At 41.7% G+C, this 27,630-nt stretch overlaps 1 pseudogene across 1 annotated transcript in view; it reads left to right on the forward strand.

Annotated features, from left to right (window-relative positions):
* LOC118541644 (actin, cytoplasmic 2 pseudogene) overlaps positions 1 to 13,481 on the forward strand; it is a 36,455-nt pseudogene extending 22,974 nt beyond the window's left edge. Inside the window, exon 3 of the transcript XR_013443078.1 lies at positions 10,915 to 13,481. The product of XR_013443078.1 is annotated as an actin, cytoplasmic 2 pseudogene (transcript). The remainder of the gene's footprint in view (positions 1 to 10,914) is intronic.
* Positions 13,482 to 27,630: the final 14,149 nt, after the last annotated feature.

The raw sequence follows: 27,630 nt of genomic DNA on the forward strand, positions 1-27,630 counted from the left end.
TTAGCTCTACAAAAACAAATTTGTTGTCGGATTATTAGTTTTGTTATTATTATTTGGGGGAAATTTTAAATATATAATAAAATACAAAAAATGTAATAATAATCACTCATTCAGAGATAACCAATATTAACATTTTGGTATGTAGCCTTCCTGTCTCTCTCTCTCTCTCTCTTTAAGATTTATTTATTGGAGCACCTGGGTGGCTCAGTCAGTTAAGCGTCTGACTTCTGCTCGTGTCATGATCTCGGGGTCCTGGGATCAACCCCTCATCGGGCTCCCTGCTCAGTGGGGAGCCTGCTTCTCCCTCTCCCTCTGCCCCTCCCCCTGCTCATGCTCCCTCTCTTGCTCTCAAATAAATAAACTTATTTATTTATAAACTTATTTATTTGAGAGAGTGAGAGAGAATGGGGGAGGGACAGAGGGAAAGAATCTTCAAGCAGACTCTCTGGGAGCCCCATGTGGGGCTCCATCTCATGACCCAGGAGATCATGACCTGAGCTGAAACCAAGAGTGGGACACAACCGACTGAGCTACCTAGGCGCCCCTCTTCATACTTATATTTTTCCAAATATTGTTTTGTAACCTGCTCTTTATATTTGTGAACATTTTTCCAAGTTATTAAATGTTCTTTTCAGAACATAATTGGCTGAATATGCACGATAAGGATATATCACTCTAACCAATTCACAGTTAGTAAACATTTAGGTTGTATCCTGACTTGTCTTGAATTAAAATCGATTCATGTATCAACCTGAGATCTCATGTTAATTTAGCTGACAGATTGAGACCTATGTTTTGATCCACCCATAATACTTCCATTGCTAACAACACTCTCTTCCTTTCCATTTTGCTATTAGTCCATAGTGCAAATACACCCAAAGTCTCCTTCAAAAACAAATTGCTGTGAAAGTCTCAGGAGGACAGGGCCCTTGTCTGAGTTTTGTTTTCCCATATTCTTTGGTCCTTGCATATGGATCTTTTGCCTAAAGCATTATTTTCTTTCTTAATTTTATTGAAAATATCCTTTTTCTTTTTTAATTCTACAACGGTGAACTACAACAGTGATCTTCATTTTAATTTTAAATTCAACCTTATTATTCTCTTTTGATAATATGATTTGACTTGCTTTTTTATTCTTTCACCCAAATCTCAAACTTTTTAGTATCAAGATTCCTTTAAAAATTCATTGAGGACCCCAAAGAGCTTTTGGTTATGTGAGTTATGTCTATTGCTGTTTGCCATATTAGAAATTAAAAATGAGAAATTTAAAAAATACTTAATATTTCATTTTAAAGTGACAATAGAAACCTATAACATATTAACATAAATACATATTTTATGACAGATAACAGTATTTTGCAAAGCAAAAACACATTCAGCGGGAAGAATGGCATTGTTTTACATTTTGCCAATCTCTTTGATGTCTGGCCTAACAAAAGGTAGTTGGATTCAACAATCTGCTTCTGCATTGACACCAATTGCCACGTGTCGTTTTTGTTGAAGTACATAGATGAAGAAAACCCTGCCTCACCCAGATTTGTGGTTGGAAAAGGAAGGACCTGACATAACCCTCCGAAAGATCTCTGGGCTCACAGTGATCCTCTGCCTACACTTTGAGAATCACTGACTATAAGTGCTGGTCTATCTTTTTTGCTACAGTTTCCTTTTTGTAAACATATGGTGATAATAATAGTATTTCAAAGTATTCTGAAATTATAACATGAAAACTGCTATAGTGGCAGGCAGAAATCTACACCTGTTCATAAAACAGGAAAATGCTTTCTCTGGGGCATTTGGGAGACATGTAACTATCCAAAGTAAGGTGGTTACTAAAGCAATAGATATTTCCGATAGATATGTGGGTTTCACATTTCACCACTGCAACCAAAAACTAGGAGTTTTCTAAAGAAAGTTTTAAAGTTTCTTATGTGGCTTTGGTAAAGAAGCACTTTTTTTTTTTTTTTTTCCAGGGGGTAATTCTGGCTCACTTTCAAAGTGGAGATATATTTCTCTGAAACCCATTGCACAGTTATCTTGGCATTCTTTGATATAAAATGTACTCATGTGTCTCGTTTTAGCTTAGGTCAAGGGTGGAACTAATCCCTATTGGACCTTTTAAAAGGCAGAATGTGAGTTTCTCATGCCAGACCTCATGATGGGTTCTGTGCGCTGCAACCGATCAGATATGAGCTAGAATGCTTGTAATATACATACTCTGCAGTGAGCTTGATTGCATGCACTCTGTGCAGCTGAAACATGGGGATAACTCACAAGGCCAGTTTACAACAGGGCACATTCTGTTTCATCTGAAGCAGCGACGCAGCTTGGGAAGGTGGGACCTGGGGGCAGGATGGCACAGAACCCTCTGTCCTTTATCCCCACCCCAGAGGTCAAGTGGATTGTCCACCCCCGGAGAGAACCACACTCTAGTCTGGCGGTCGCTTTGAGGGCCAGGCATGGGGTGGGGCACAGACGTTTTCCTCCGATCTGCCGCCAATATGGATTGTATCTCAACGTAGCATCTCATGGTGGTTGAGGAGTGGTTGCAGCCTGGATTTCAGAGAGCATGAGTTGGGTCAGCATTTGGCAAATGGAGATAACGGCTGGGTGAGGACAAAGTGAGAAAGGATAAGAAAGTGTTTTGAAAACACATTAGGTGCAAGAATTGTTATTATTATTCTTAAGCGAGTAAACCGTAAGCCTAGTAAACTGTCCTAGGGTGAGGAACTACGGTGAATAGGGACACACCAGGCCTGAGGGGGTTCTTGGCTTTTCTTCTAGCAGGTCAGGGAAAAGAACATGCTGGATCCTTCCTAGATCTTCTTGTTACGCTAATACTCTCCGTGGAGCTCCTGAAGGGAATTGGCTAAAAAGCCACTTGTTGATCCCCTAACCCTCCCTTAAGTCACAGATGAAAGGGACAGTCTGGTACTGAATACTTTTATTTCCCTAAACAATCTGGTCACTGTTCTGCCAAAACTGATTGCAGCCCTCATTGTCAATGACTTCACTTTTCAAGTCTTTTCTACTTCTTTGACATCTGAAAGTAGCTGAAAAAATCATGGAATATACTCATTGTGACAATATTAAATACTTAAGTGTGCATGTCCAGTGTTTAAAAAATCCTCTATTAGTTATTTTTTTCAGTTTTTAAAGTAAGCCTTGGCACTGAAATAATTTTGGAATTTAGATATTGGTTCTTGAATGAAACCTTAACTTCTTTGTGTTTAATTAGACTTCAATTGCTCCACTTAAAAAAGGTCACCTAAATTTGGAAAAGACAACTGCTTCTAATTGTGACAATCTCATGCTTGCTGAGTTTTCTCGGAAAGGTTAAATTACTTTTTTCTATTTACTAAGAAACATTTCTGCATACTTCCACCACAACGGCACACCCAAAAAATCTGGGGTTCTAAAGGAATGAGGCAGTCATATTTTAATGGATTAGGCTTTGATTCCTTGTGACTGCTTCGTTATCAGCTTGCCGTATGCAAATATTTCAGACTGTACACACCAAATTTGCTCTGCTGCAATAATGGAACTGTTTCTCGTGGGTCTATTCTTGGTGTTGCAGGCTGAAGAGGAAAATGTCTACAAAACACTGAGAATTTCTAGAGATAGCCGGGTCATAAACTGAAGTGACTTTATTTCTAGAGAGCCAGGGTAGGATAAACTAAGTGACTGAGGGAGAGGGTTCAATAGGAATCAAGGTGGAGAGAAAAGACAAATACCATATGATTTCACTCATATGTGAAATTTTCTTTTTAAGATTTTATTTGTCAGAGAGAGAGAGAGAGCACAAGCAGGGGAAGCATCAGGCTCCCCACTGAGCAAGAAGCCCAATGTGGGACTCAATCCCAGGACCCTGGGATCAGGACATGAGCACAAGGCAGACGCTTAACCAACTAAGCCACCCAGGCGCCCCCTGAGACTCTTAACATCTGAGAACAAAGTAAGGGCTGAAGGGGGGAGTTGGGTGGGAGATGGGCTAGATGGGGGATGTGATGAGCACTGGGTATTGTACATAAGTGACGAATCACTGAATTCTACTCCTGAAACCAATATTGCACTGTATTTTAACTAACTGGAATTTAAATAAAAATTAAAAAAAAATAGGAGTCAATGTGGAGGAACTTGAAAGAAGGAGCTCTCAGGAACTGGCCCTGGGGGTACACAGGCTTCTTCAGCTGCCATGTTTCCTGTGTCAATAGGAAGCTACTAAGCTACATAGGAGCCACACAAATGTTTGGTTCCATGGAAAATGGAGGTCTGTTCTAGGCTCATCGCTGAGCCTAGAAGGAAGCTCCAGCTTCCTGTGAACCATGTCAACTTAGCTTATATACAAGTATTGAGCAAGATAAGAAAAATATTTTAGCCAAAAAACATCTCACATAGACCACTGTCCAAGCATAAAGTGGATTATTATTATTATTGTTTGTGCTCCCGACAATATATAAATAGCCAGGGATTTTTTCTAGCTTTATTGAGATATAATTGACATATACCATTATATGTTTAAGGTGTGTGACATGATGATTTGATATACATATGAATTGCAAGATGATTACCATAGGAAAGTTGGTTAACATCTCCATCATCTCACATGTTACCTTTATTTCCCTCCAGTTTTATTGAGATATAATTGATGTACAGGACTGTATAAGTTTAAGGTATACAACATAATGACTCAACATACATATATTGTGAAATGATCACCACAATAAGTTTAGTTAACATTCATCTCTTCATTTAGTTACAAAAACATTTTTTTTTCCTTGTGATGAGAACTTTTAGGATCTACTCTCTTAGCGACTTTCAAATATAGCATACAACAGTGTTAACTATAGTCATCATGCTGAACATTACCTGCTCTGTACTTACTCATCTTACAACTGGAACTTTGTGCCTATTGATCACCTTCATCCATTCCCCCCACCCACCTGACCATTTTTGTGTGTGTATGTGTGGTGAGAATGTTTAAGATCTACTCTCCAGCAACTTTCAAGTATACAGTATAGTACATATTATTTTATATGTGATATATATATGCATATATAGTATATATTGTTAACAGATTATTTTTTAAAGCAAGTATGTATCACCTTCATTTTTGTGAACTTTCTCACATGTCTGAGTGATAATTTCAAATACTTTGAAATTACTGCAGTGCTTACAACGTGGTTTTGCATTATGGCAAAGTAATACCCTGAGCTATTGTGTTCCCGTAGGTATCTCTGAAAGGAAAGGGGTGACCACATTCAAGTTCAGAATTAGAGAAAGAGGGGCAAAGATAGGGAGGGCTATCAGAGTTACCACCACCATAGCTGGGGCTGCAGTTGCCCTGATAAAGACAGAAGGAAACAAGGCCGCCGGAGATCTTGGACCTTGAAACCCTTGATAGACCAGGAAAGAGAAAAATAGCAGTGCTGAAGACTTTATCAGCGTACAGTTTCTTAAGAACAGTTGAGCAGGGCTATGGAAGATGAATGGCTTCTGTTTTGCGGTGTTTCTAGCAAAAGGGGTTGCACTCCTGTTTTAGATACAATGACCACACTCAGAATTTAGACTATCTCATAGGGACATCTTTCCAAAGCCTCTAGGATATGAGTCATTATATCAGAACCTGAGCAAAAGACAACTTAGTTGTGGAGGACTTGCAGAAAATGACATTTCATCTCCAAGTCTAGCTAACACCCTAATTCCTTTAAAGGACTGGTTCTAGGATTCTTTACTCTTCCCTTAATGGTGAGGATGTTCCCAGGACGAAGGGACCTAGCATTTCCACATGGCCCGAGAGAAGCTGGCTAGAGATTTTTCCCTCTTCTGTTTTCTCCTTACCCCCTTACCCAGTAGCCTTATTCTCTATTACACTGCTTTCAAGAAACAATTTGATCAACTCCTTTCTCCAAAGAGTCAGAAAAGAGAAAATAAACCAAGGTTTGATGTTGTTTTCTTTCTCAGAAGTATCCTCATTAGGAAACTAAGGGATGAAACTCTGTTCATAGAATTTCAGGCATCAGCTAGCCCAGTGGGAAGGAATTTGGGATGGCAGGGAGAACGTCATCTACCCTACCTAGTTGTCTCTCTGCCTTTAGCAAGGCCAGCCCCAATGGGTTCCCACTAACATGGTGGATGGTCCCCTTACAGCCCTTCAGAAATCTACTTGTGCTTGTGTGTGTCAGGGAAAATGGCTGAGTGGAGGAGGCATTTCCTCCTGTCCTGCCTGGCACTGCCTCAAGAGTTGGGCCTAACGTGACTTTACAACAGTTATACAAGTTTCCAAGCTGAAGCCCATTTTGGTGAGGGTGGAGACATCGTACCCAAAATAGGAGCCAGACGCTGAGAAGGGTCACTGTCTTTTCTCAGGATGATTTTTATAAAGAAAGCAAGGGGAAATTTTTATTACACAGTTGCAATCAATTATGGTAAGAAATACCAAAGCAACATTAGGTATGAAACCGCCCTTCTTCCTTTTACCCAGGAAACACAAGTCTCTTAATCAGTAACGTTCCCTCCTTGTACGTCATGGACTTATTGTCTTACTTTGCCTCCTTGTTAAAGCTTGTGGATTAATGTCACAGGGAGCCCTCCCCAAACCATGGAGCAGTATGCACAGCTTTTCCTCTGTTTCCCTGAAAAGTTTACCCATCAAGGACCCCTAATCTTTGTGACAATATCAGCCGCACTCTGTAAAGGACACTTTGGGTACTTCAGGTTGAAAAATTAAAAATCACATTATTTTTGACAGAATATGGTCTACCACATGCCATTAGAGAGGTACCAACAGAGTGTCGGGAACAGAAAGAGGAAACAACAAATTCCAACCAGGGAAGGAAATTACATTGGCAATAGTAATAATAGTAGCAGCTATGTATTCACTTCTCCGCTTAGGCCCCATATGTACACCAGTGCTTAATCCCGAGACATAAATGTTCTATTTCAAAGGGGGTGAAGTATAGGACATGTTAGTTCTGCGCCAGTGTCACCAATGATTAAATAACAGACTTTCATGAAGGCATTTACTAATCTTACTTGTCTCACCTTCTTCACCTACATAATGAGGCTGATGATACTTGCGCATCACAGATTTCATGGGGGAAGCTTCAAATGAGAACAGATGCATGGATGCACCCAGCTATTTCCTGATGAATAGCTGTAAGCAGCAGTAAGAGGTTGCTATGTGCTTCGACATTGCCATTATGTCTTGGCATTGATTGCGTGTGTTGAAATACATTTCATAAGCATTTCTGGAGGTGAATTTAGGCTTTCCGAAACACTGGCATATTTTTTAGTAATTTCAAATGGAAAAGGTTCAAGTAGGCTTAATTAAGTAGGCTCTGGTACATTCAGCCATGTTCAGAAAACAACTCAGGTTGGGAATGCGAGGCTAGAGGGAGGGGTACAAAGATGAAGTTGACCAGATCTCTGCCCCCAAGGCCCTTCCAACCTGGTGGGGGAGACAGTTGTTTAACCAACATTCCAGCACCGTGAGAGACTTAAGAATAAAAATATTGGATTGGCAAGGAGGGAGTATAAATTTTAAGTGTACCAATTAAAGAAGGAAATTATAGCCAACAGTCACAACAAGAACAATAATAATAGCTAATAATTGCTAAAGAGCCTTTTACATTCAAGACACACTAAAAAAATGATATCATATTTACTCCCCTCCAAAAAAAAATCTATGAAACAATTATTATCCTCGTTATAGAGAAGCAGAAACTGAGGCTTAGGTAAAATGATGTGTGCAAGATGACACGGCTGGAAAGCTAGAACCAAGATTTTGAGGTTAGAATCCATATTCTTTCTGCTCTGCCACCATGCTCCTTGATAACAATGTCATTCTACAAACATATTACAGTGACGTCCAAATAATTTTGAGTCTTTTTTTTTAAGATTTTATTTATTTATTTGAGAGAGAGAGAAAGAGTGAGAAGGAGAGAGAGAGAGAGAACACACATGAGCAGGGGGGAGGGGCAAAGGGAGACGGAGAAGCAGACTCCCTGCCGAGCAGGGAGCCTGACCCAAAGCTCGATCCCAGGACCCTGGGATCATCACCTGAGCTGAAGCAGACGCTTAACTGACTGAGCCACCCAGGTGCCCCCAATTTTGAGTCTTTTAGAGAGGCAGTTTCCCTGATAGCAGCCATGACTCTGTCCTACCTGCATGGCCATTCAAAGACCATGGAGGTGGGAAGATGGGAGCCCTGCCCACCAGCAGGTGTGAGGTCCCTGTTGAGAACTCCTCCCTAGTCTGTGGGGCTTGTGTGGACCTGGTCACCTGATCTAGTAACAACAAACAGCAGGAATTTTTGTCTTTTCTTTTGAAAGGACTCGGGAGTGGGGAATAATCCCATCCAGCCATTGGCAAGGGCAAGCCAGCTAACTAACACTTATACACACACAAATGGCTTGCATTTCATGCATTCCTCACTGGGACCTGTTCCTTCTAACGTCTCTTAGAAAACTCTTCCCAGAGGGCGCCTGGGTGGCTCAGTTGGTTAAGCGACTGCCTTCGGCTCAGGTCATGATCCTGGAGTACCTGGATCGAGTCCCGCATCGGGCTCCCTGCTCGGCAGGGAGTCTGCTTCTCCCTCTGACCCTCCCCCCCTCTCATGTGCTCTCTCTCATTCTCTCTCTCTCTCTCAAATAAATAAATAAAATCTTTAAAATAAAAAAAAATAAAAAAAATAAAAAAAAACTCTTCCCAGAAAATAAATAGGCACAGGAATCTTTATTCTAAATGACTATATTTTGTAAGATACATATTATAAATGAAGGATCTTTCCTGATTACTGAGTTTATTATATAAAAATTCTTACAAAGGTATAAAAACTATAGAGGTGCCTGGCTGGCTTAGTCAGTAGAGCATGTGACTCTTAATCTCAGAATCATGAGTTCAAGCCCCATGTTGGGTGTAGAGTTTACTTTAAAAAAAATTAGGGGCGCCTGGGTGGCTCAGTTGGTTAAGCGACTGCCTTCGGCTCAGGTCATGATCCTGGAGTCCCTGGATCGAGTCCCGCATCGGGCTCCCTGCTCGGCAGGGAGTCTGCTTCTCCCTCTGACCCTCCCCACTCTCATGCTCTCTGTCTCTCATTCTCTCTCTCTCAAATAAATAAATAAAATCTTTAAAAAAAAAAAAAAAAAAAAAAAAAAAGATTTTAAAAAAAATTAAATAGCCATTTAGCTGTTTCTTTTTTAAAATCAATTGTTTTTATTGAATACAGTAAAAATTACATGACACTGGAAGGGGTTTGGGACTATGCTGCATTTATAGTATACAAAGTGAACAAAATCTGATATAATTTCTTTGTTTTTTAATTTTTATTTATTTTATTTTTTAAACTCCACTATAATTAATGTACAGTGTTATATTAGTTTCAGGTGTACAGTATAGTGATTCAACAATTCTATACATTACTCAGTGCTCATCATCATGATAAATGGACTCAATCTCCACCTATTCCACCAGCCTCCCACCCACCTCCCATCTGGTAACCACCAGTTTGTTCTCTAATTTAAAAGTCTGTTTTTTGGGGCTCCTGGGTGGCTCAGTCAGTTAAGCATCTGCCTTCAGCTCAGGTAATGATGCTGGGGTCCTGGGATCGAGCCCCACGTCGGGCTCTCTGCTCAGCAGGGAGACTGCGTCTTCCTCTGCCTGCCACTCCCCCTGCTTGTGCTCTCTCTCTCTCTCTCTCTCTCTGTCAAATAAATAAATAAATAAATAAATCTTAAAAAAATAAAAGTCTGTTTTTTGGTTTGTCTCTTTTTTTCTTTGTTTTGTTTCTTAAATTCTACATATGAATGCAATCTCATGGTATGTGACATGATAATTTTCATGCTTTTTAAAAAAAAGATTTTATTTATTTGAGAGAGAGGAGAAGGAGGAGGGGCAGAGGGAGAGGAGAGCCAGACTCCCCGCTGAGCAGAGAGCCTAACGCGGGGCTCAATCCCAGGACCCTGAGATCATGACTTGAGCTGAAGGCAGACACTTAACCACTCAGCTACCCAGGTGTCCTGATAATTTTCATCCTTATCTGAAAAACCTTAAAGAACAGTATATTCTGATTATATTATTTTAGAATCTGATAACAAGAAAAGCAACTGATCTGTGGAATGACATTTTAGAAACTTTAGCACAAATTAAACAAGAAGTTGCATCGAAGGTATGATCCTGCTGGGATCGGCACGATGCCTACAACTGTGGTGCCTGGATGGCCCGCTGCAGGTCTGCTGAAACCCCAAATACAGAAGATGCAGCCTCTGTTTTCCCCAGTGTGTCAGCAGCCTGAGCTCTTATTGAAGGCATGGTCCCCAGGAGTGTTCCAAGATGGCAGCCAGAGTTATAAAGAATGATAAATGATTCCACTGTGTTACCAATTTTTAAAGTTCTCTGTAGCCCTTGCAATGGAATTCAAATTGTGCCAGCCATCTTTTATTAGTCAGTCCCATGGGATTCTTATTGTTATTTTGAACAAGATCTATTTTTGTTTAATTCTATGGGAACCACACATAGTTTGTGCTTTTGCCAGAAACTTATTTTCCAATGAGTACTACTCAATTCTAAATAAGTACATTCTGCATTTTTATGCTGGGACATAGTAGGGGTAAGTTCAGTCAGGAATGCCATTAAAAATTGTATAATGCAGCCTGGACTCTTTTTTGTGATTCTAATATTCTGGTAACTACAAGTGAGTTTGGCTTTTGTTTATTGTCTTTCAAAGTAATCCATTTTAAATGAAAACATCTTCTTTTTAAAAAAGTCATCAAGAATTGATTTTACAACAGTGTGCCTTATGTGTTGACTTACACCATTGCTTTGTGTAACTGCTCATGTGTTTATTCATGCACAGAGATAAACATTATATTAACTCTAATAACCAGAAAATCAATATCATATGTCTTTTCACAACAGAAAAAAAGAAACGATTTTCTTACCTAACTTTTGGTGCGTGATATCTATGGAAATCTTGAGCTTGTTTTCAGAAGTGGGAAGACAGTTTTTTCTACGGCACTAAATTTCAGAGTATGGATATTAAGACTATATCTCTTTGACCTGAGAAGAGCAGAATATTTTCACTTGTAATAAAGCTTAACTCCTAGGACTACAAGAAGCAAAAAAGGCAATCTTATTACAACACAGGAACTTCAAGTGCCTTAGACCCTGAGGGATCTGTAGATGTTATATTCTATTCAATGCAGTAACACAATCTTTGAGCAAAAGTGTCTAAGCAAAATCTATAGGAAATGATGCATCTTGCACGAAGGCTTAAAGAAGTAATAAAACCACAAAGCTTCTACAAAGACTGCTTTCAGAGCACCAAGGAGAAAACTGAGGGGATTTTTAGTAAAGGTCATTTATTCTCTTGTCAAAAAAGAGAATAGAGCGGTCTCACTGGCGGCAGCCGGCGAGCTCTATGTGTTCCACCGCCGCGCATCCTCCGCATCCACCTCCATCCACCGCAATGGAAGAGGAGATCACCGCACTCGTCATCGACCATGGCTCCTGCATGTGCAAGGCGGGCTTTGCTGGGGATGATGACCCCCGCAGCCGTGTTCCCGTCCATTGTCGGGCGACCCCGACACCAGGGCGTGATGGTGGGTATGGGCCAGAAGGACTCCTATGTGGGTGATGAGGCCCAGAGCAAGCGGGGCATCCTGATCCTAGTAGCCCATTGAGCACGGCATTGTCACCAACTGGGACTACATGGAGAAGATCTGGCACCACACCTTCTATAGCATGCTGCACGTGGCCCCCAAGGAGCACCCCATACTACTGACGGAGGCCCCCCAAACCCCAAGGCCAACGGTGAAAAGATGACTCAGATCATGTTCGAGACCTTCAGCACCCCAGGCATGTACGTGGCCATCCAGGCTGTGCTGTCCCTGTATGCCGTGGCTGCACCACTGCTATTGTCATGGACTCTGGGGACGGGGTCGCCCACGCTGTGCCCATCTACGAGTGGTACGCCCTGCCCCCACGCCATCCTGCATCTGGACCTGGTTGGCCGGGACCTGATGGACTAGCTCATGGAGATCCTCTCGGAGCGTGGCTACAGCTTCCCTGCCACTGCCGAGCGGGAAATAGTGCGTGACATCAAGGAGAAGCTCTGCTTGGTCACCCTGGATTTCGAGCAGGAGATCGCCACGGCCACGTCCTCCTCGGTCCTGGAGAAGAGTTACGAGCTGCCCGAGGGGCCGGTGATCACCATCCGCAGCGCTGCCCGGAGGCGCTCTTCCAGCCTTCCTTCCTGGGTATGGAGCCCTGTTGCATCAGTGAGACCACCTTCAATTCCATCATGAAGTGTGATGTCGACATCCGGAAGGACCTCTACGCTCACACAGTGCAGTGTGGCGGGACCACCATGTACCCCGGCATCGGCGACAGGATGCAGAAGATCATAGCTCTGGCACCCAGCACGATGACGATCAAGATCATCGCTCCTCCTGAACTCAAGTAGTTGGTGTGGATTGGGGGCTCCATCCCGGCCTCGCTGTCCACCTTCCAGCAGATGTGGATCAGCAAGCAGGAGTGTGATGAGTCGGGCCCCTCCATTGTCCACGGCAAATGCTTCTACATGGACTGCGAGCAGATGTGTAGCATTTGCTGCATGAGTGAATTCCCGACTATAAATTTGCCCTGGTAAATGTATATGCCTCATGCTAGCCTCATGAAACTGGAATAAGCCTTTGAAAAGAAATTTGTCCTTGAAGCTTCTATCAGATATCAGCACTGGATTGTAGAACTTGTTGCTGATCTTGACCTTGTATCCAAGTTAACTGTTCCCTTGGTATATGCTTAATACCCAGTACATACCTTTGATTTAAACCCTTAGCACCTCGGTGGGGGGGAGGGGGGGTCACTTCGTGGCTGAGGTTGAGAACATGTTTATAGAAGAGAAATCCATTGATTGGAGAATCTGCAAGACCATGAGGTTCTTGATTTGTGCAGGGTATTAATGTGTAAGAGCTGCCTATTCCAGGATTTCTCTAGAGGCTGGCAAGAGTCCTGAACCAGTTGTCATTTCTGTCTTGCAGGTCTAACAGGGTAACAGGGTTGGGAAAGTCAGAGCCTTAGGACCCACTTTGCTTTCTTACCTGATGTTTCCCTGCCAGAACACCCTGGGCTGCTAATTGCCTTGAGTTGGAAAACAGTTTGCATTTACAACTGTAAATTTATTCATCCTTTTAATTTATGTAAAGGTTTTGCACACAATTCTCAATTCTTCAAGAGATGACAACAAATTGAGGTTTTCTACTGTCATGTGAGAGCATTAGGCCCCAGCAACGTGTCATTGTGTGAGGAAAATAAAGCGCTGTGGTAAAAAAAAAAAAAAAGAAGAAGAAAAGAAAGCAAGTTTGTTTGTTTGGTTGATTTGGTTGTGGCTTGGTTTTTTGTAGACACATAAACCATGGAAGACTATATGACTTAAACTAGTCATGAAAGTAATTATTTGCCCAAATATCTAAAGCATGAAATAAAACTTTATATATATATTTTTTGCCTTTCAAATGGATAGAGTTGTTTTTTTTTTTTTTTTAAGATTTTATTTATTTATTTGACAGAGAGAGAGACAGCGAGAGAGGGAACACAAGCAGGGGGAGTGAGAGAGGGAGAAGCAGGCTTCCCACGGAGCAGGGAGCCTGATGCGGGGCTCGATCCCAGGACCCTGGGATCATGACCTGAGCTAAAGGCAGGTGCTTAACGACTGAGCCACCCAGACACCCCTGGATAGAGATTTTTAAAATGTACTTCTGTATCTATAGAAAATGATAAAAGTAAAATTTAAATGACCTGTAATTCCACTGACTAGATAACACGGTTGACATTTTTTTAAAAAAAGATTTTATTTATTTATCAGAGAGCATGTGATAGAGAGCATGAGCAGGGGAGAGGGGCAGAGTGAGAGGGAGAAGCAGGCTCCCTGCTGAGCAAGGAGCCCGACATGGGGCTCAATCCCAGGACCCTGGGATCATGACCTGAGCTGAAGGCAGACACTTAACGACTGAAGCACCCAGGCACCCCATGTGGTTGACATTTAAAAACAATTTTAAAGTAATACAAGCACATGTTTTTAAAAATTCCAATAGTACTAAGAGGTTTAAATGTGTTTCTCCCCTCCCCCACCCCACAACCACCTGCCTATTTCCACCAAGCTGCAGTTGTTAACAATTGCTTGTGAATCTTTCCAGAAAAGGAACTATATCTCTAGACACCACGAGAGATGTGTGTGTGTGTGTGTGTATAAAATTAAGATTTTGGGGGTGCCTGGGTGGCTCAGTCAGTTAAGTGTCTGACTGTTGATTTCAGCTCAGGTCATGATCTTGGGGTCCTGAGATCAAGCCCCATGTTGGGCTTGGTGCTCAGCTCAGAGTCTGCTTGGGATTCTCTCTCTCGCTCTCCCTCTGCCCCTCCCCCTCCTTTCTCTCTCTCTCTTTCTCTCTCAGGAAATAAAAAAAAGTAAAATTTTTTTTTCACAAAAAGTTTGTCATTCCACATGCCTTGAATTTTTCATTTAATAATATATTTTAGATCTTATATCAGCACCCATAGAACTCTCACATTATTTTAACAGTTGCATAATAGTTCATTATATAGTGTACTGTAAGTATTTAACCAGTCCCCTGTGGATTCAGATTTAAGTTATATTTTATTTTTCTGAATATATATGTAAAGGCTTCACAGCTGAATAGCCAATGAAGAGATGTCTACATTTTTTATTTTGATAGATACTGTCTAATTTGTGGAATCAGTTTTCTCTTCCCCCAGCATTTGAGAGTTAACTATTTCCCTAGCACAGATATTATGAGAATTTTAAATTTTCACCCAATGAAATTCAGTTTATAGTATTCCACTTTTATTCTTTGTTAAATGGTCAGACATTTTACCTGAAGAAAAACCAGAATGTACTTGCTCTGGGAGCATCTGGTGTCTTAGCCCAGTGATACGTGGACTTTCAAAGGAGAAAGGAAACATGTTAATTTAATAAGGTTGGACCGGCACGTGGGGCAACACCAGGTCAACTTCATAGGCCAGTGAAGTTTAGGAAACTTTTTAAAGAGTAGATTAAATTGATAATTCTCATGTTCAAAAGACGGTATGTAGCTGGGGAGATGGGAGAATGGGAAGAAGTTGTGTAATGGGTAGGGTTTCAGTGTTGCAAAGTGAAAAGAATTCTGGAGATCAGTTGCACAATGTGAGTGTATTACCGCCTTTGAATGGTACACTTCAAAATGGTAGCAATAAGATGAATGGATAGAGATGTGGTATATGTATATACACAACGGAATACTACTCAGCCATCAAAAAAATGAAATCTTGCCATTTGCAACGACGTGGATGGAACTAGAGGGTGTTATACTAAGCGAAATAAGTCAGTCAGAGAAAGACAATTATACAATCTCACTCATGTGGAATTTAAGGAACAAAACAGAGGATCATAGGGGAAGAGAGGAAAAAATAAAACAAGACGAAATCAGAGAGAGAGAGAGAGAAACTATAAGAGACTCTTAACTATAGGAGACAAACTGAGGGTTGTTGCTGGAGGGGAGGTGGGTGGGGGGATGGGGTAACTGGGTAATGGGCATTAAGGAGGGCATGTGATGTAATGAGCACTGGGTGTTATATAAGACTGATGAATCATTGACCTGTACCTCTGAAACCAATAATACATTACACATTAAGTGAGTTTAAATTTAAAAAATGGTTGCAATAGTAGCTTTTACATTATGTGTATTTTACCACAATTAAAAAGAAAGATAACGAGCAAAATTATGCTCTATAGAGGGCGCCTGGGTGGCTCAGTCGCTAAGCGTCTGCCTTCGGCTCAGGTCGTGATCCCAGGGTCCTGGGATTGAGTCCCACATCGGGCTCCCTGCTCCGCGGGAAGCCTGCTTCTCCCTCTCCTACTCCCCCTGCTTGTGTTTCTGCTCTCACTATGTCTCTCTCTGTCAAATAAGTAAATAAAATCTTAAAAAAAAAAAAAAAATTATGCTCTATAGAGAAAAAGGGTTATTACCTAAAATGTAATTTCAAAAGTGTAAGGGAAGAACCAGTACTAGAAATTCAGTCAAATCCCTTCAGGGGCCAATTAATGTCACTACACAATCAGATAAGGTCCCGAATGCAAAGATCCCTGGTATGGACGGACTCAGATGTAATCTAAGGCACAAATGACTAATATCAGCGGCATAATCACCCCTAATCTGCTATGAAATAGTTGCCTCCTGTACCTGATGACTAACCAGGACATTTCCCCAACTGGAAAAGTACCTGTTCTCTGGGGCCTAATCAAATGTATCTGCAAGGGCGCCTGGGTGGCTCAGTCGTTAAGCGTCTGCCTTCAGCTCGGGTCGTGATCCCAGGGTCCTGGGTTCGAGCCCCGCATCGGGCTCCCTGCTTGGCGGGAAGCCTGCTTCTCCCTCTCCCACTCCCCCTGCTTGTGTTCCCTCTCTCACTGTGTCTCTCTCTGTCAAATAAATAAATAAAATCTTTAAAAAAAAAAAATACTGAAAAAAAAAATGTATCTGCAAATACACCTGCATTCGTTGTCCCCAATGCTAATGACCAGATTTGGTACCTGGAGTCGAAGCTAACACGTGACCACAGAGAAGAGGAAGACCACGGTGAGCCCCAATGCCTCAGGTCATTGTCTGACACACGCCATTGTTTAAAAACACTCTGTAATATTTTTATTTGTCATCGCTCACAGCCACCTTGTGAGAGAAACCAGAATCAAAGGGAGAGTGAAGAACCAAAAGCCAGAGAAAATCATGACTTTTGTTCACGATGACTTGGGCTCCCAGGTTCTGATTACAAGAGCAGACAAATCACTGCTATAAAAATAAAATGCATTTATCTTGGAAAGGTAACTCACAGAGCATGTTAAGGAATTATCTAACTAAAGTGTTCCACAAACTTTTTTTTAAATTTTATTTTATTATGTTGTTAATCACCATACATTAAGTGTTCCAAAAACTGTTTTTTTAAATTTTAATTTATTATGTTGTGTTAAACACCATACATTACATCATTAGTTTTTGATGTAGTGTTCCATGATTCATTGTTTGCGTATAACACCCAGTGCTCCATTCAGTACGTACCCTCTTTAATACCCATCACCAGGGTAACCCATCCCCCCACCCCCCTTCCTTCTAGAACCCTCAGTTTGTTTCTCAGAGTCCATAGTCTCTCATGGCTCATCTCCCCCTCTGATTACCCCCCTCCATTTTTCTCTTCCTACTATCTTCTCCTTTTTTTAAACGTATAATGTATTATTTGTTTCAGAGGTGGGTCTGTGATTCAACAGTCCTACACAATTCACAGCGCTCACCATAGCACGTACCCTCCCCAATGTCTATCACCCAGCCACCCCATCCTTCCCACCCCCCACCACCCCAGCAACACTCAGTTTGTTTCCTGAGATTAAGAGTTCCTCATATCAGTGAGATCATATGATACATGTCTTTCTCTGATTGACTTATTTCGTTCTGCATAATACCCTCCAGTTCCATCCATGTCATTGCAAATGGCAAGATTTCATTCCTTTTGATGGCTGCATAATATTCCATTGTATTTATATACCACATTTTCTCTATCCATTCATCTGTTGATGGACATCTTGGCTCTTTCCATAGTTTGCCTATGGTGGATATTGCTGTTATAAACATCAGGGTGCACATAGCCCTTCGGATCCCTACATTTGTATCTTTGGGGTAAATACCCAGTAGTGCAATTGCTGGATTGTATGGTAGCTCTATTTTCAACTTTTTGAAGAACCTCCATACTGTTTTCCAGAGTGGCTGCATCAGCTTGCATTCTCACCAACAGTGTAGGAGGGGTCCGCTTTCTCCACATCCCCGCCAACATCTGTCATTTCCTGACTTGTTAATTTTAGCCATTCTAATTGGTGTGAGGTGGTATCTCATTGAGGTTTTGATTTGGATTTCCCTGATGCCGAGTGATGTTGAGCACTTTTTCATGTGTCTGTTGGCCATTTGGATCTCTTCTTTGGAAAAATGTCTGTTCATGTCTTCTGCCCATTTCTTGATTAGATTCTTTGTTCTTTGGGTGTTGAGTTTGATAAGTTCTTTATAGATTTTGGATACTAGCCCTTTATCTGATATGTCATTTGCAAATATCTTCTCCCATTCTGTCGGTTGTCTCTTGGTTTTGTTGACTGTTTCTTTTGCTGTGCAAAAGCTTTTTATCTTGATGAAGTCCCAATAGTTCATTTTTGCCCTTGCTTCCCTTGCCTTTCGCGATGTTTCTAGGAAGAAGTTGCTGCGGCTGAGGTCGAAGAGGTTGCTGCCTGTGTTCTCCTTTAGGATTTTGATGGACTCCTGTCTCACATTCAGGTCTTTCAACCATTTGGAGTCTATTTTTGTGTGTAGTGTAAGGAAATGGTCCAGTTTCATTCTTCTGCATGTGGCTGTCCAATTTTCCCAATACCATTTGTTGAAGAGACTGTCTTTTTTCCATTGGACATTCTTTCCTGCTTTGTCAAAGATTAGTTGACCATAGAGTTGAGGGTCCATTTCTGGGCTCTCTATTCTGTCCCATTGATCTATGTGTCTGTTTTTGTGCCAGTACCATACTGTCTTGATGATGACAGCTTTGTAATAGAGCTGGAAGTCCGGAATTGTGATGCCACCAGCTTTTTCTTTTTCAATATTCCTCTGGCTATTCAGGGTCTTTTCTGGTTCCATACAAATTTTATGATTATTTGTTCCATTTCTTTGAAAAAAGTGGATGGTATTTTGATGGGGATTGCTTTGAATGTGTAGATTGCTCTAGGTAGCATTGACATCTTCACAATATTTGTTCTTCCAATCCATGAGCATGGAACGTTTTTCCATTTCTTTGTGTCTTCCTCAATTTCTTTCATGAGTATTTTATAGTTTTCTGAGTACAGATTCTTTGCCTCTTTGGTTAGATTTATGCCTAGGTATCTTATGGTTTTGGGTGCAATTGTAAATGGGATCGACTCCTTAATTTCTCTTTCTTCTGTCTTGCTGTTGGTGTATAGGAATGCCACTGATTTCTGTGCATTGATTTTATATCCTGCCACTTTACTGAATTCCTGTATGAGTTCTAGCAGTTTTGGGGTGGAGTCTTTTGGGTTTTCCACATAAAGTATCATATCATCTGCAAAGAGTGAGAGTTTGACTTCTTCTTTGCCAATTCGGATGCCTTTTATTTCTTTTTGTTGTCTGATTGCTGTGGCTAGGACTTCTAGTACTATGTTGAATAGCAGTGGTGATAATGGACATCCCTGCCGTGTTCCTGACCTTAGAGGGAAAGCTCTCAGTTTTTCTCCATTGAGAATATTTGCTGTGGGTTTTTCATGGATGGCTTTTATAATATTGAGGTATGTACCCTCTATCCCTATACTCTAAAGAGTTTTGATCAAGAAAGGATGCTGTACTTTGTCAAATGCTTTTTCTGCATCTGTTGAGAGGATCATATGGTTCTTGTTCTTTCTTTTATTAATGTATTGTATCACATTGATTGATTTGCGGATGTTGAACCAACCTTGCAGCCCAGGGATAAATCCCACTTGGTCGTGGTGAATAATCCTTTTAATGTACTGTTGGATCCTATTGGCTAATATTGTGGTGAGAATTTTTGCATCCATGTTCATCAGGGATATTGATCTGTAATTCTCCTTTTTGATGGGGTCTTTGTCTGGTTTGGGGATCAAGGTAATGGTGGCCTCATAAAACGAGTTTGGAAGTTTTCCTTCCACTTCTATTTTTTGGAACAGTTTTAGAAGAATAGGTATTAATTCTTCTTTATTTTTTTTTTTTTTAAGATTTTATTTATTTGTTTGAGAGAGAGAGAGAACACATGAGAGGGGATAGGGTCAGAGGACGAAGCAGACTCCCTGCCAAGCAGTGAGCCCGATGCGGGACTCGATCCAGGGACTCCAGGATCATGACCTGAGCCGAAGGCAGTCGCTTAACCAACTGAGCCACCCAGGCGCCCGGTATTAATTCTTTAAATAGTTGGTAGAATTCCCCTGGGAAGCCATCTGGCCCTGAGCTTTTGTTTGTTGGGAGATTTTTGATGACTGCTTCAATTTCCTTAGTGGTTATAGGTCTGTTCAGGTTTTCTATTTCTTCTTGGTTCAGTTTTGGTAGTTTATACATCTCTAGGAATGCATCCATTTCTTCCAGATTATCTAATTTGCCGGCATATAGTTGCTCATAATATGTTCTTGTCATTGTTTGTGTTTACTTGGTGTTGGTTGTGATCTCTCCTCTTTCATTCATGATTTTATTTATTTGGGTCCTTTCTCTTTTCTTTTTGATAAGTCTGGCCAGGGGTTTATCAATCTTATTAATTCTTTCAAAGAACCAGCTCCTAGTTTCGTTGATCTGTTCTACTGTTCTTTTGGTTTCTATTTCATTGATTTCTGCTCTGATCTTTATTATTTCTCTTCTCCTGCTGGGTTTAGGCTTTATTTGCTGTTCTTTCTCCAGCTCCTTTAGGTGTAGGGTTAGGTTGTGTGTATTTGAGACCTTTCTTGCTTCTTGAGAAAGGCTTGTATTGCTCTATACTTTCCTCTTAGGACTGCCTTTGCTGCATCCCAAAGATTTTGAAGAGTTGTGTTTTCATTTTCATTGGTTTCCATGAATTTTTTAAATTCTTCTTTAATTTCCTGGTTGACCCATTCATTCTTCAGTAGGATGCTCTTTAGCCTCCATGTATTTGAGTTCTTTCCTACTTTCCTCTTGTGATTGAGTTCTAGTTTCAATGCATTGTGGTCTGAAAATAGGCAGGGAATGATACCAATCTTTTGGTACCGGTTGAGACCTATTTGTGACCTAGGATGTGATCTATTCTGGAGAATGTTCCATGGGCACTAGAGAAGAATGTGTATTCTGTTGCTCTGGGATGGAATGTTCTGAATATGTCTATGAAGTCCATTTGGTCCAGTGTGTCATTTAAAGTCTTTATTTCCTTGTTGATCTTTTGCTTAGATGATCTGTCCATTCCAGTGAGGGGCATGTTAAAGTCCCCCACTATTATTGTATTGTTGTCAATGTGTTTCTTTGCTTTTGTTATTAATTGGCTTCTATAATTGGCTGCTCCCATGTTAGGGGCATAGATATTTACAACTGTTAGATCTTGTTGGATAGACCCTTTAAGTAGGATATAGTGTCCTTCCTCATCTCTTATTATAGTCTTTGGTTTAAAATCTAATTTGTCTGATATAAGGATTGCCACCCCAGCTTTCTTTTGGTGTCCATTAGCATGGTAAATGGTTTTCCACCCCCTCACTTTCAATCTGGGGGTGTCTTTCAGTCTAAAATGAGTCTCTTGCAGACAGCATATCGATGGGTCTTGTTTTTTAATCCAATCTGATAGCCTGTGTCTTTTGATTGGAGCATTTAGCCCATTTACATTCAGGGTAACTATTGAAAGATACGAATTTAGTGCCATTGTATTGCCTGTAAGGTGACTGTTACTGTCTATTGTCTGTGTTCCTTTCTGGTCTATGTTGCTTTTAGGCTCTCTCTCTGCTTAGAGGACCCCTTTCAATATTTCTTGTAGGGCTGGTTTCGTGTTTGCAAATTCCTTTAGTTTTTGTTTGTCCTGGAAGCTTTTTCTCTCTCCTTCTATTTTCAATGACAGCCTAGCTGGATATAGTATTCTTGGCTGTATATTTTTCTCATTTAGTGCTCTGAATATATCATGCCAGTCCTTTCTGGCCTGCCAGGTCTCTGGATAGGTCTGTTGCTAATCTAATGTTTCTACCATTGTAGGTTACAGATCTCTTGTCCCGAGCTGCTTTCAGGATTTTCTCTTTGTCTCTGAGACTCGTAAGTTTTACTATTAGATGTCGGGATGTTGACCTATTTTTATTGATTTTGAGGGGGGGGGGGTTCTCTGTGCCTCCTGGATTTTGATGCCTGTTTCCTTCCCCAAATTAGGGAAGTTCTCTGCTATAACTTGCTCCAATATACCGTCTGCCCCTCTCTCTCTTTCTTCTTCTTCTGGGATCCCAATTATTCTAATGTTGTTTCATCTTATGGTATCATTTATCTGTGGAATTCTGCCCTCATGATCCAGTAGTTGTTTATCTCTCTTTTTCTCAGCTTCTTTATTTTCCATCATTTGGTTTTCTATATCACTAATTCTTTCTTCTGCCTCAATTATTCTAGCAGTTAGAGCCTCCATTTTTGATTGTACCTCATTAATAGCCTTTTTGATTTCGACTTGGTTAGATTTTAGTTCTTTTATTTCTCCAGAAAGTGTTTCTCTAGTATCTTCCATGCTTTTTTCAAGCCCAGCTGGTATCTTTATAATCATCATTCTGAACTCTAATTCCAACATCTTACTAATGTCTGTATTGATTAGGACCCTGGCAGTCGGTACTGCCTCTTGTTCTTTTTTTTTGAGGTGATTTTTTCTGTCTTGTCATTTTGTCCAGAGGAGAATAGATGAATGAGAGAACAAAATGCTAACAGGGTAACGACGACCCCAGAAAAATATACGCTGAACAAATCAGAGGAGACCTGAAACTGGGGGAAAACAAAGGGAAAGAAAGAAAAAAGAAAAAGAAAAAGATTAAAAAATATATATGATCAAATATGATCAGGCTGGTGAATAGATCAGTGCCACACAGTAGATTTTTGGCATATTTTGGTCTGTTAGAAGAAACTGCTCCCAAAATTTTAAAGAAAAAAAAGCTTATATATGTACAAAAATAAGGGTAAATACGATGACGGGATGGAATATGACTGTAAAGATGAAAATTATAAAAGATTTTATAAAAGGAATTGATAAGAAGTTGGTTGAAAAAAGAAAGAAGAGAAATTAAAAAAAAAAAAGGGAGAGAATGTGATCAGGCAGGAGATTAGAACAAAGCCATACACTAGAGATTTAGGGTATATTTTGGTCTGTTAGAAGAAACTGTATCACAAAATTTTAAAGAGAGAACAACTCATATATATACCAAAAATAAGGTTAACTCCTATGAAGGGATAGAATATGACTCTAAAAATGAAAAAAAGGATTTTTAAAAAAGGGATTGATAAGATGTTCGTTGAAAAAGGGAAAAAGAAAAATTAAAAAAAAATAGAAAAAGAAAAAAGTTAAATTAAAAAAATTAACTTTGAAAGACTAAAGAATCAGGGGGAAAAAAGCCATGGATTCTATGTGCAGTATTCCCCTAGTTCTGGAGTTCTGCCATTCTCATTGATTGGTAAACTTGGTCTTGGCTGGCTGTTCTCGCTGATCTTCTGGGGGAGGGGCCTGTTGCCATGGTTCCCAAATGTCTTTGCCGGAGGCGGAATTGCCCCGCCCTTTCCAGTCGGGCTAAGTAATCTGCTCGGGTTTGCTCTCGGGAGCTTTTGTTCCCTGCAAGCTTTCCGTACAGCTTTGGAGGCGGAGAGCGAAAATGGCGGTCTCCCAATCTCCGCCCCGGAGAAGCCGAGAGCTCAGGGCCCCACTCCTCAGTGGGCCCCCGTCAGTCACTCCCGTCTCCCCGGTCTCCGGCCGCACTCCGTGCTCACCCGGCCTGTGACTGCGCGTTTCTATCTCTGGCACCCGACCCCGTGTGGAGTCTCCAAACCCAGCAGATCCCTGCGGTGCGCTCCCGCGCTGCTCCTCCCAGGGGAGGAAGGGGAGTCTCCCCGCATCTGCCGCTTGTTGGGTCCCTGCTGGAGGAGCAGTGGCCCGACTGTGCCGCGGATCACGGTTTAGGACAACCCCGAGCTGAGAGCCCGCGCCTGGGCTCCGTCTCTGCAGCCGGCTTCCCCGCTCCGATACCTGGGAGCTCTGCCGCACTCAGGCACCCCGGTCTTTCTGTGACCCCGAGGGTCCTGAGACCACACTGTCCCACGAGGGTTCCACCCCCCCCCCCCCGCTCCCTCAGCGGAGCCGACTTCTAAAAGTTCCGATTTTGTGCTCCGTGGCTCTATCACTTGCCAGAAGCGGCCGACGGAGGCCCCTCCCCCGCTGTCTATCCTCCCCAATGTCGCCTCGGATTCACTTCTCCGCACGTCCTACCTTCCAGAAAGTGGTCGCTTTTGTGTTCAGAGAGTTGCTGGTATTCTTTTCTTCGATCTCCTGTTGAGTTCGTAGGTGTTCAGAATGGTTTGATCCCTATCCAGCTGAATTCCTGGGACCAGACGAAATCCAGGTCTCCTACTCCTCCGCCATCTTGCTCCTCCTCCCGTTCCACAAACTTAATAAGCCCATTTATCAACTATTCAATTGAAGTTGAACAGTTGCTTGCTGGCATTCATACCTTCTAGACTAGCACAGAGCAGAGGTTCTCAACTTTGGCAGGACTTTAAAATCACCTGCCAAAGCTGTTAAAAGTCTGATGCCCTAGGGTCATCCCAGACCAATTAATCAGAATCTCTGGGGTGGGTTTCCAGGTGATTCCAACGTGCAGCTAAGGCCGAGAATCACTGGTACAAAGATTGTCAACTTCAGTGTGCCTAATCCTTGGTGGGGGGGCTCCCCCCTCCCCCAACAGAAATTTGGCTTAGTAGGTTTGGGATTTTCCCAAGATCTGTATTTCTTACTTGCATTTTAGTTGATGCTAATGCATATGGCTCTGGTTCACACTTTGAAAAATACTACTACAGTGACAGAAATTCCTTATTTTTTTCATCCTAATCACGGATCTCTTCTGCTACTCGATAAATCTGGTCCCCCTGGGCTTTGTTAATAAGGCTCTTTACCCCAAGCTAATAATTTTTCTTGCTTTGCCCTGAGACATGTCCAAGATCTTCACATATCACTCTCAATGAGTGGCTCCAAAAATGGCCGCATAATCCAATGAAGTCCTGACCAAGGTTGAACACAATGGAAAGATTACATCATGGTTTCTGCATGCCATGCTTTTGGTAATAACTCCTGGAGATGTGCTTTAAAAAATAAGAATACAATGGGGCACCTGGGTGGCTCATTTGGTTAAGCGTCTGCCTTCGGTTCAGGTCATGATCCCAGGGTCCTGGGATTGAGCCCTGCATCGGGCTCCCTGCTCAGCAGGAGTCTGCTTCTCTGTCTCCTGCTCCGCCTGCTTTCTCTCTCTGTCAATTAAATAAATAAAATCTTTAAAAAAATAACAATAAAATATTCAACACAATCATCAACATCAAAATGTAACAGTAGGGTTGTTCTGCTGGGTCACTATGAGCCTGAGAATACTTTTTAAGTAAGCTTATGCAAAATTGATCCCTCCGAAGGGTGCATTTGTACTTTACCTTTTGAAGTTTTATCCTTATTAAATTTTATCATGATTTTTTTAAATTTTAAATTTTTTTAGAGAGAGTGTGCACACAGTGCACAGTGAGGAGGGGCAGAAGGAGAGGGAGAGAGAGAATCTTAAGCAGACTCCACACCCAGCATGGAGCCCAACGTGGGGCTCGATCTCAGGACTCTGAGATCATGACCTGAGCTGAAATCAAGAGTCAGCTGCTGAACCGACTGAGCCACCCAGATGCCCCACCTTGATTATTTTTGACTGCTGCTCAACTAATCACCTTAATGTCACTGCCAAATGATGGGCACTTGTCTGTTTTATTATCCATGTTGCTAAGAGAAATATGAATTATTCTGATGGCCAGGAGATACCCTATACATTGGTACTTTCTTTTCTTTTTTTTTTAAGATTTTATTTATTTATTTGACAGAGAGAGACACAGCAAGAGAGGGAACACAAGCAGGGGGAGTGGGAGAGGGAGAAGCAGGCTTCCTGCAGAGCAGGGAGCCCGATGCAGGGCTCGATCCTAGGACCCTGGGATCATGACCTGAGCCGAAGGCAGACGCTTAACGACTGAGCCACCCAGGCGTCCCTGTACATTGGTACTTTCTGTTTCCCCAGGCTCACCTTGAACTCTATAGGCCTGTTTGAATCATCGTAGCCCAGAATGTGGTCACAGTCAACATTGTGGAATGGAAAGGGAGTGAATGGACTTTGGGATGAAATAAACCTAGTTCAGACTCCTAACCCCACTTCTTGCTAGCTGTGTGACCTTCAGCAATACCCTAATTTTATAGAGCTTCATTTTATACCCCCTCTGGAAACGTGCAGCTATAATACTTCCCTCAAAGGGGTATTTTAGCAATGATTAAATGAAACACACCAATGTTTAACACATTGGTTGACACATAGTCAGGTGTTCAAGGTAAAGGTTTTTTTTTCTTTCATGTAATTTAGATAACATGAATAGCTAAGAGCGTAAATATGGATGTTCTAACTTAATCCACTCAGAAATTATGGGAAAGGAAAAATCATTATATTGTGTTGGACTAACCCTCAGAAGGTGACTCAACCAAGGGTGACTGGGTTAACTCTAGCATCGGGCGAGGGTGGGCAGGGAGCACTCTGGGTGCTGGGTGGGAGCCAGGCCAGGAGCCCGAAGGCCACGGCCAAGAATGAGGCATGGGGTGAAACCGAGGAGACGAACCTGAGCCAAGGAGAGGTGAGGACCAGTACTCGAAGGCAGCAGGGAGTCAAGGCTGAGCAACAGCCAGCCCTCAGAGAACCTGGAAGAAGTCTAGAGGCTGTAAAGTGTTGGCCTCAAGGAAGAGATCTAGAACCCAAGAGTCTACATCAGGAGCCCGGACAAGGTGGGACTCCCGAGCTGCAAGGTGCCAGGCTGGGGTCACCCGGGAAATAGGTCACAATCTCCCAAGGCACTCTTAACTTTTTATATTAGCCTGGCTAAACTTTTCCGTCCTTGTCAAAGTCTCTCCCTCTGTTAGTCTTTCTTTGATGGGTATAAATGTATTGTTCTATAATTAGGCACTATACTAAGAAGAGCAGGCTAAATAATGTAGCTCCAAAATCTCAGTGACTTAACACAATAGAAGTTCATTTTAGGCTCCTATCACAGCCCGTGCTAACTCTGTGGGGGTGGGGAGGGAGGGGACATGCTTCATGCAGTTACTCAGGAACCCAGGTTCCTTTGATGTGGTGGTGTTGCCATTCCCCAACAGGGATTCTTAACATTGGTTCGGAAGATCTTTTTTACATTTTTAGCACCAACTTGTTAAGGAACTGTGATCTACCTCCAGCTCCCCTACCAGCTGCCTCCTTAAGTCTTTTGATTCTGTCCTTCCCGTCAACATGCTCATTAACAAATTCAGAAAATGTGGTTTTGACTAAGTAAATTGATAAACACGTGCCAAACCTGGGCTGAATAGCAAACAAAACTGGTGATGTTTCCTTAGGTTTGGTTCTGAGCCCAGTCCTCTTATTTCCTTTGGTGGTTTGTGTAATAGAGAAGTAGCTCATTATATTTCTAAAATAAATTTTCAGCATGAGAAGAGATAGGCCTTTAATTTGGAATGGTTTTGATTTAGTTGGAGAAATTACTAAAGACTGTCCATAGAAATGAGACTCATCCACAAAATGAGAAAGAACCTCTTGGAGTCTCAGTTTCCCTTAGTGAAGGAAGTGGACTAGACAGTCCCCAGGGGTCCTTCTAGTCTTAGTCTTTAGGTCGTAGGAAGATGAAGAAAAACTTTATGAATATGATAGTCAAAGCTGAAAAATATCTAGTAGTTTTTAGTGGTTTATATGTGAATATGTTATTAAAGTGAAGCAATTGTGAAAGAAAAAATGTACTAATAAAAATGTAGGGGCGCCTGGGTGGCTCAGGT

This window comes from Halichoerus grypus, chromosome 12 (genome assembly GCF_964656455.1).
Source record: "Halichoerus grypus chromosome 12, mHalGry1.hap1.1, whole genome shotgun sequence".
Taxonomy (NCBI): domain Eukaryota; kingdom Metazoa; phylum Chordata; class Mammalia; order Carnivora; family Phocidae; genus Halichoerus; species Halichoerus grypus.